Below are 8,709 nucleotides of genomic sequence, written 5' to 3'. Positions count from 1 at the left end.
TCAGATTGTAGATTTAATTTTAGTTGTTTAATAATTCTTTATATTGATTTACACAGTGGCTGCATCAGTGGATAATTCTACCAACAGCTCATAATAGCTCCCTTATAACTGCAAAACAATTCTTGCAACTAAAGTTCAAAGGACATTGCGGAAGAGGGGACAGAAGAATCATAAGAGCTAGAGGATAAGGGAATCTGCAGTAAGATTGTGTCTCCCAGGAATGACAGGTGTCTTGGGGATCTATTCCTGCAATGAAACATGACCAAAACAAATTGGATAGGAAAGGTTTATTTGGCTTACATTTCCATTACATCATTGAAGGAAGGCAGGATAGGAATGTAAATTCTGCAGGAAACCAGAGAAAAGAACAGATGCAGAGGTCATAGAGGAATGCTGCTTACTGGCATACTCATTATGGCTTGCTCAACCTGCTATTTATAGAACCCAGGACCACAACTCCAAGGATCAAGACACCCACAGTGGTCTGGGTCCTCCTGATTAACCACCAATTAAGAAATTCTCTATGGCCAGGTATTAAGGAGGCATTTCTCAGTTCAGGCTATCTCCTTTTAGACAACTCCCTCCAATATTAAGTTGGCACAGTACCGGGACAGGGAAGCTTCACCTGTGATACCTCAAAAATAAGGTAGACTAAACAAGACTTGAATAATGACCATACCAATGGACATGTTAATTGGACCATACCAATTAGCATGGAAGAAAATTACATGGATATCTACTTTTAGACTAAAAGCAGAGAACAACTAATAGGCAATGGAAGAAGGAATATTAGCTTCTTCCATGCATGAACTCCCTCATGGTTATTTACGGCAAAATGATCATCCTTGAAATCATATACACTCAAACGACACTATACGAAATCACTATTTTCTCAGATATTTCTATAACTATGCATATGTTGGCTGTGTGTTTATAGCAACATACGTGAATATATATGTATATATACGTGTGTGTGTGTACAGATACCTATGTATCAATAATCAAGAAAAAAAGAACATCAATTTGAGAGATAGTGAGGTAGGTATGGGAGAGTTTCCAGGGAGATACATGGAAAAGGAAAGGGAAAAAGGGCAAACAATATATTTAGATTTTAATTTAAAATTTCACTAAAACAATTAACTACATTTTAAAAATGAGGACAAGTAAACTAGTTTCCAAAATTCTATGGATACTTTGAAAGAATTATCTATCAATATCTGTATACCTTAGGTCTTAATTAATAAAATTATAATAGTCTGAAACTCAAAAGTTAAGTTATTTAAGCTGAATCTTAAATTCTCAGATATATTTAATTGCAAGGAAGGAAATGACATTTGAAACCTTTTTCCCCAACATGAATTATGCCTATAGAAATTCATTTGTGTATGGAATGTGTGTGTGAGAAAGAGAACATATATGTGCATAGGCAAGTAAGTGTGGGAGCATGTGTGTATAGTGGATTGTGCTCGAGAAACTTAGAATCAAGCTGGGAATATAGGTGAGCACTAGAATAATGTAGTGATTGAGGCTGGGATAACTAAATTGTTTGCTTTTAAAACATTTAGTTTTTCTATGTGCTTGAGAGAAATATCACACATTTAGTGAAATACCTTATATTAGTTGACTAATAACCATAATTGTTTAGAATGCCCTTTTTATATGGCATTCCAATTTCTAACTTTCTAGGCTACGTTATTTCATAGTGAAACTTCGTTCTCTACTTATATTGATGTATGACGCTGAAAGCTGCTTTATAGCTGATGGATGGGCTAAGTGAGTTAAGAGAGTGATGAGTTACTGAGATCAAATGGAGACCACGCACAGAGCTGTAAAACCCTTTTGAGCACCCATAACAACATTGTTTATATTCTTATTTTTCATTTTAGCTATATTTTATTTCTAATCTTTGCTAGTTGATTTAAGTCCTGTCTCCTTTCATATAATTCTTTGTAGTAATTAACATGGTAATGAGCACATAAAAACCAGTTAATATATTTTTGTAGGATTCTATTAAGAATCTCATGATATGGGACAATGGAATGGAAAATTGATCTATTATAAGGCACAAAGGACTGTCTTCTTTTTATTGGCTCAATTGCCAGTAAACATTATATCATCCATTTTGCTTACATTTTATTATTGCTATTAATTCTATTGCATTTATAAATATCATGAGGAGGACTGGAGATGTAACTCAGTGGTAGTACTCTTGGCAATATGTCCTGAGTTTCATTCCCAGAACTGTAAAAAGCATTAACAAAAAGGTTTATGTTTATTAATATTTTATCAAATATTATCTTTTCTTTATAATTTGTAAAAGCAGTAAAATTGAGTTTTAAAGAAAGGTAATGCATTTTAGATTTTATTAATTACCCTTAAGTTGCAAGCTATAATACCAGAATATTTTTCTACACTTTTCCTATCACTACATATAATATAAATGTTTAGGATATAAACATTTGTGATGACTAGAAGAATTACTTTTAGAAATTACCTGTTTTGCTTTAATTTCACTTTAATTTTACATAATTTTTTATCTGCACTTCATGTGTTAGATATTTTCATTCATGAATGATTTTAAAATTTTTCTCTCATCCTATACTATGCTTTTATTAGTTCACTCTGTGTGTCGAGTGTAGAGACAGATAGAGAGAATGAGTTTCACATACAAATAGAGAGAGATTGTCTTGATTATTATTCCCACATCACTATCTCTTCAAGCTATATTATTGGTTTTGGTTTGCACATACCTTGTAACCTAGTTACCTTCCTAATTTCTTCACTATTTGATATTGCAGTGCATTTGTAGATAAAAGCAGGACTAATTATTGCTGCATTTAAATAGCTGGAGCAGGAATTTCATTGGTTTGTTTGACCTCCTGGCCAGTATATTAAGTGGAAATACCAGAGTATGACCAAATCCAGCCATCACTAATGGATATTAAGTTGGAGTAACTAATCAGGAGCACCCATATCAGGGCTTGATCCATGCATAGCCAAGCAGCAAGACTTTGTTTTCTCTTCCCAAGCTCTCAAGTGTTCTACAGCTTCTGGAAAGGACAATCAATTCTCTTCTTTTTGATCTTAAGAGGATAGGTATTGATAATTTTATCTGAACTGGGGATCTCTGTGTACTTATTTCATCTAAATTTGCATCGAATTCATTGCCTATTCTTTGATAGTGAGGGAAAACTGAGCCCATTCCTCCTTATGCATGGGGCAGATAGTAAGTTCAATTAATAGCTGTTTGCAGCAGCCATCTGTAACAATCCACATACACCTTGAGAGAACTATGAGACAGTCATCATTGATTGTCTCAGCTCCTGAAGGTGCAACCTCAATGAGTTCATTTGAAATGAACTGTACCAGATATTTTCGTACCACAAGCCCTCTGTAAACTCTGGTTAACCTGAGATATTCCCACCTAGGTTAGAGTGGAGATAAGCTCCTCCACAGACCATCGGAGAGGATTGCTATGGTTAGTGCTTAGAGGAAAGGCTGTGATTGGCCTAAAACATAAGCCTCTATGTCTGCAATTGATCTATGAGGCAAGACTGAGCTTGCCTTATAGGAAGTGGCTGCTACTTATTCAAACATCACATTGTTAGACTATATGAAAGGCTTCTGAGGTTCATTTTGTGAAACTAGAAAACCTGCTTCGGGTTTAATAAAAGGCTTGTGTTTCTTGACTAGTTTCAACAGTAAGTGCTGATCTGATAACAAAATGAAGAAGCTTAGACTGGAGAGCAAACACATGAGTTCTACAAGAACAAGGGATGCATCTGTCTGTGAAAACTGAAGAAATACCTGATGAGATTTAGAGCAACCTAAAAGGAATGAGGCAAAAAAAAAAAAAAAAAAAAAAAAAAAAAAAAAAAAAAAAAAAAAAAAAAAAAAAAAAAAAAAAAAAAAAAAAAAAAAAACAAAAAAAAAANAAAAAAAAAAAAAAAAAAAAAAAAAAAAAAAAAAAAAAAACTTTAAAGAGAGAGAAAAGAGGAAGTGCAGGCTAGGGTCTCCAGAAGAGTTTCAGAATGTTGTCAAGTCTTCAGCACCTATGGTCTCAGATCCCATATGGAAAGGTATTAACCATACATGCTATGTCTACACAGGAGATACAACACTAGCTGTTTCCAAGAACCGAGGATTCAAGTAAAGTTTCAGATAAGCCTGGCAACTGCAGTGCCAGCTTTAATCAAGAGCTGAGAAATCCCAAACTCCTGAGTCAGTGCAAGAGTTTTAACACTTGTAACATCATGGAAACAAATACTGCATGCCTGTGGGGTGACTGGAACATTGGAGAACACTACTTGCTAAAGTCCCTTTCTGCTTACTGCTATAGCTCCCTGATGGCCATCACTGAAGACCCAAAACAGATGGAGATCAGTGCTTGAAGAGGTTCTCCCTTCCTACTCAGGTTCTGCATAGCTGACAAGTAACTAAAGTACTTGTGGGTTTTAGCATCTCTGTCCTCTACTGAGCGAAATGTATGTCAATAGCGCTCATACAAGAACATCATAATGCCAACCCATCAAAAGGAAGAAAAAATCTGTATCCTTTGCTATTGAAAGTTTTAAGTGACAAGATTCAGCGTAATGTATATGGAGCCGTTAATATATCACTTATATAGGAGAAAAGGAAGATCATGATAAAACCTTGAAACTTGGTCATTTTACATGTGCATGAGTTTTATTTACTTTTTATTAAAAAGTTACTCTAAGATGCTGCAGAGAGAATGATGGATAGAGCGCTTCTTTCAATTACACAGAAAATAAAGTGGGACTTGCCATGATTATCTAAGCAATATCGGGAATATTGAGTCCAGACAGTGTAAGTTGTACAATATGAATTACACCACCAATCACAGACAACATTCAAATACTTTCATAATAAGATGCCAGTAAGATAAAAATGGTCAAATAGTGAAAATAGCAAAGGGAAAACTATCTACACCAACACAGATGAAAACTGGAGTGGCTTCTGTTTGAGAGTCGGCTTGCTGCAACAGTTTCATACAGGTCCTCATTCTTCGGTGCCCCCACCTATAAAATTATTCCTTGCTATTTCATAACTGTAATTTTGCTATTGTTAGGAAACACAATGTAAATGCTTGATATAATAAAATGCTTGGTATGTCACACCCCCCCAAAAGGATCACAACCCACAGATTGAGAAACACCAATTTGTAGACACTATGGTAATTTGAATAAGAATGTCTCCCCTTAGCCTACTAGATTTGAATGATTGGTCATTAGGAAGTTGGTGTGGGAGTGTCATATATCAATCTATTGATTTCATTGGTTAAGCAATAAAGAAACTGCTTGGCCCTGATAGGTTAAAACATAGGTGGGAGGAGTAAACAGAACAGAATGCTGGGAGGAAGAGGAAGTGAGCTCAGAGACACCATGCTCTGCTCTCCCGGGCAGATGTGCGGTGAAGCTCCAGCCCAGGATGGACGTAGGCTAGAATCTTCCTGGTAAGCGCACCTTGGTGCTACAGAAATGGGCTAGTCCAGTTGTGAGAATTAGCTGAGAAGAGACTAGTTATAATGGGCCAAGCAGTGTTTAAAAGAATACAATTTGTGTGTTGTTATTTCGGGGCATAAGCTAGCCAGGCGGCCGGAGTGCTGGGGAAGCAGCCCTGCTGCTCATATTACAACAAAAGGGAGTAGCACTACCTGGCAGAGATTAGAAGGTGTGGCCTTCTACTAGGTGTTACCTTGGAGGGAGTGTGGCACTGGAGGTAGGCTTTGGGGTTTCAAATGTCCTCCCTGTTGCCAGTGAATCTGTATGTAGAACTTTTAGCTACTTCTCCAGCATTATGACTAACTAACTATATGTCACTATACTTTCTACCATGATGACAATGGACTGAAGCTCTGAACTATATGCAAGACTGAATTAAATACTTTAATTTATAAAAGCTGCCATGGTCATGGTGTCTCAGCACAGCAATAGAACATTAAACAGGACAGGTAGATTGACTGGAGATTTCCCTAGAGCTTGGGCAATGTATAATCTTGCAGCTAATCCTTCACACTGGATAATTTTTTTTTTATTCAAAATGTTTTTTTCTTTTCATAATATATATTATAACCATGATTTTCTCTACTCCACCTCCTGTATCCTTTCTATATGCCCACCTAGCCAACTCCATGCCTTCTTTCTCTAACTCTTTACAAAATAAATGTGAACATAAGTAAAATCTTACGAAAGAATTAGAGTCCCTGGCTGAAACACAGCAAAAACTCCCTGCCATGCCATGTGAATGCTAGGACTCAACTGGGAGTGACCCTATTACTGCCTTCTGCATTTTAGCACCATGCTAAAATGTGGTTGGTGGGTACAGGGTGGTGAGTGGGTACCACTGTGGGTGGGTACCACTGTGTGAGTGGGTACGGGGTGGGGAGGTGGAGGAGACAGAGAGGTGCAGCATACATGAGCTGGGGAGAAAGACAGAACTGAAGAGATGAGGGTATTGGGGAACAGGCTACTTTGAATGGTCTAGCCACATGAGTCAAGAGTTGTTTCGGGACTTGGGGCTACTGTCAAGAACCAAACGTGATTTGATGCCCTGAAGCAAATGAGGGCTGATGAGGTGATGTCTGTGGCTCCTGGCACTACTGAGGGGCATGTAGAGGTCTGTGGTCTGTGTAGTCACATGGATCCAGGTTGGTATTTGAAGACCATGCTGTCCTGGGGGGTGGTACGGATCTGAGTAGCTTGCACTGCTACCTGAACTTATTTTGACATCCTGTCCAGGCTTATGCTGAGGACCATATCCGGGTCCATGATCTTACTTCAGATGAGGTCTGTGTTGGTATCTGGTGGCCTACTGTGTAACCTGGGTCCACATGAATACCCAGAGTCTGGGCTGCAACCTATGGACCTGATGGTATCTGAAGGCTATTCTGAAGCCAAGGCCAGGCTGAGTAGAGAGGCCATGATACCAATAAGGTCAGGGCTGCTGCTGAGAGCCATGTGTGTATCCATAGTTTTACAGCACCCAGGGTTGAGTGGATATTCATGGCTTCTAATGCATTAATGGTCATGCCAACGACAGAGCTCTGGGCAGGCAACTCAGGCCATGTTGGTGTCTGAGGGTCACACTACAGGAACCATGCTGAATCAGGTAGCCTGTGCTGTTGTTACCTGCAGCCATGGTGACATCTGAACCTGAGCTGTGTCCTACGACTATGTCAGGGTCTGTAGCCCAGCCACAGCCAGGATCTGTGCTGCTGTCCATGGTCCACATTGTCACCAGAGGCCACAGGGTTGCTGGGGGTCTAGGCCACAGTCTGTGGTAATGTGGTTGCTATTTGGGGGTCATATCTGGGTCCATGTCTCTACAGCAGTCAGGGTCTGAATGATGCACATGATCCTCATTTATTTTATATTTCCTTCTCCCTCCCAACTTTTCTACATAATTCTTTCTATCTCTCTTTCAAATTCAGGTCCTCATTTTTTCATTATTGCATATATATAATATATATATTATATATATGCAATAATGAAATATGTGTCATTATACCCACAGCTAAGTGCATTGGTCACTCATCATCAAGAAAACTTCCCATTGCAATAGATGGAATAAGAACATTTCAGAACATTGGAATAAAAAAAATAAGAAGAAAACTTTTCATTGCAACATGAAATAAGAACATGAAATTAGCAATTAGAATAAGAAATAAGAAGAAAACTTCACATTGCAACATGGAATAAAAACATTCAGAAACCTAACACTAAGTAATTGTGGAGTAATAGACCCCAATCCCAATAAAGCCATCTACAAAATAACTCCTGCATCTAAGGCTCAGGGAACATTGAGAAGGTGGACAGGAAAATTATAAGAGCCAGATGTTCAGCATATTTGCTGTGAGACTGTGTGTCTAGTAATACACAGAAACTATACCCACATTGGATTTAATAACATTTTCATCTACAGTAACATTGTATAAAAACTCATAAAAATATATTTCTGGACTTAGACAAAGCATTTGAATTTCTTGCATTAATACTAGAAAGTTTTTATACCTCTTTATTAAATCTCAATTTGTCTGTTAGTACTCAATAATTTTCTGGATCAGACTTTTCTTTGTAGGTATCATGATTATTAATTATTAGACTTCTAATCATAATCAGTATTGGTGACTGATGATTACTACATTCCAAGCATTTCCATTCCAACCAGGGCTAGAGAGTTAATTTGAGGCAAGCCTGGACTAAGTAGTAAGAATCTGTCTCTGTATCTCTTTCCCAACAAAGTCTGGACCTCATTCAATTTTCTGGAATTGCTAAGTATTGTAAATCATATAAAGAATAAAATGGTAGAAAACACTATCCTGAGTGAGGTAAGCCAGACCCAAAAAGAGGAACATGGGATGTACTCACTCATATTTGGTTTCTAGCCATAAATAAAGGGCATTGAGCCTATAATTCGTGATCTTAGAGAAGCTAAATAAGGAGAACCCAAAGAAAAACATGTAGTCATCCTCCTGAATATTAACCTTCATCAGGCGATGAAAGGAGACAGACAGAGACCCACATTGGAGCATTGGACTGAAATCTCAAGGTACAAATCAGGAGCAGAAGGAGAGAGCACCAGCAAGGAACTCAGGACCACGAGGGGTGCACCCATACACTGAGACAATGGGGATGTTCTATCAGGAACTCACCGGGGCCAGCAGGCCTGGGTCTGAAAAAAGCCCGGGAT

The sequence above is a fragment of the Alexandromys fortis genome, unplaced genomic scaffold (genome assembly GCF_014885135.2).
Source record: "Alexandromys fortis isolate MF-2015 unplaced genomic scaffold, M_Fortis_MF-2015_v1.1 scaffold_105, whole genome shotgun sequence".
Lineage (NCBI taxonomy): Eukaryota > Metazoa > Chordata > Mammalia > Rodentia > Cricetidae > Alexandromys > Alexandromys fortis.
Note: the sequence above shows the minus strand (reverse complement) of the source record.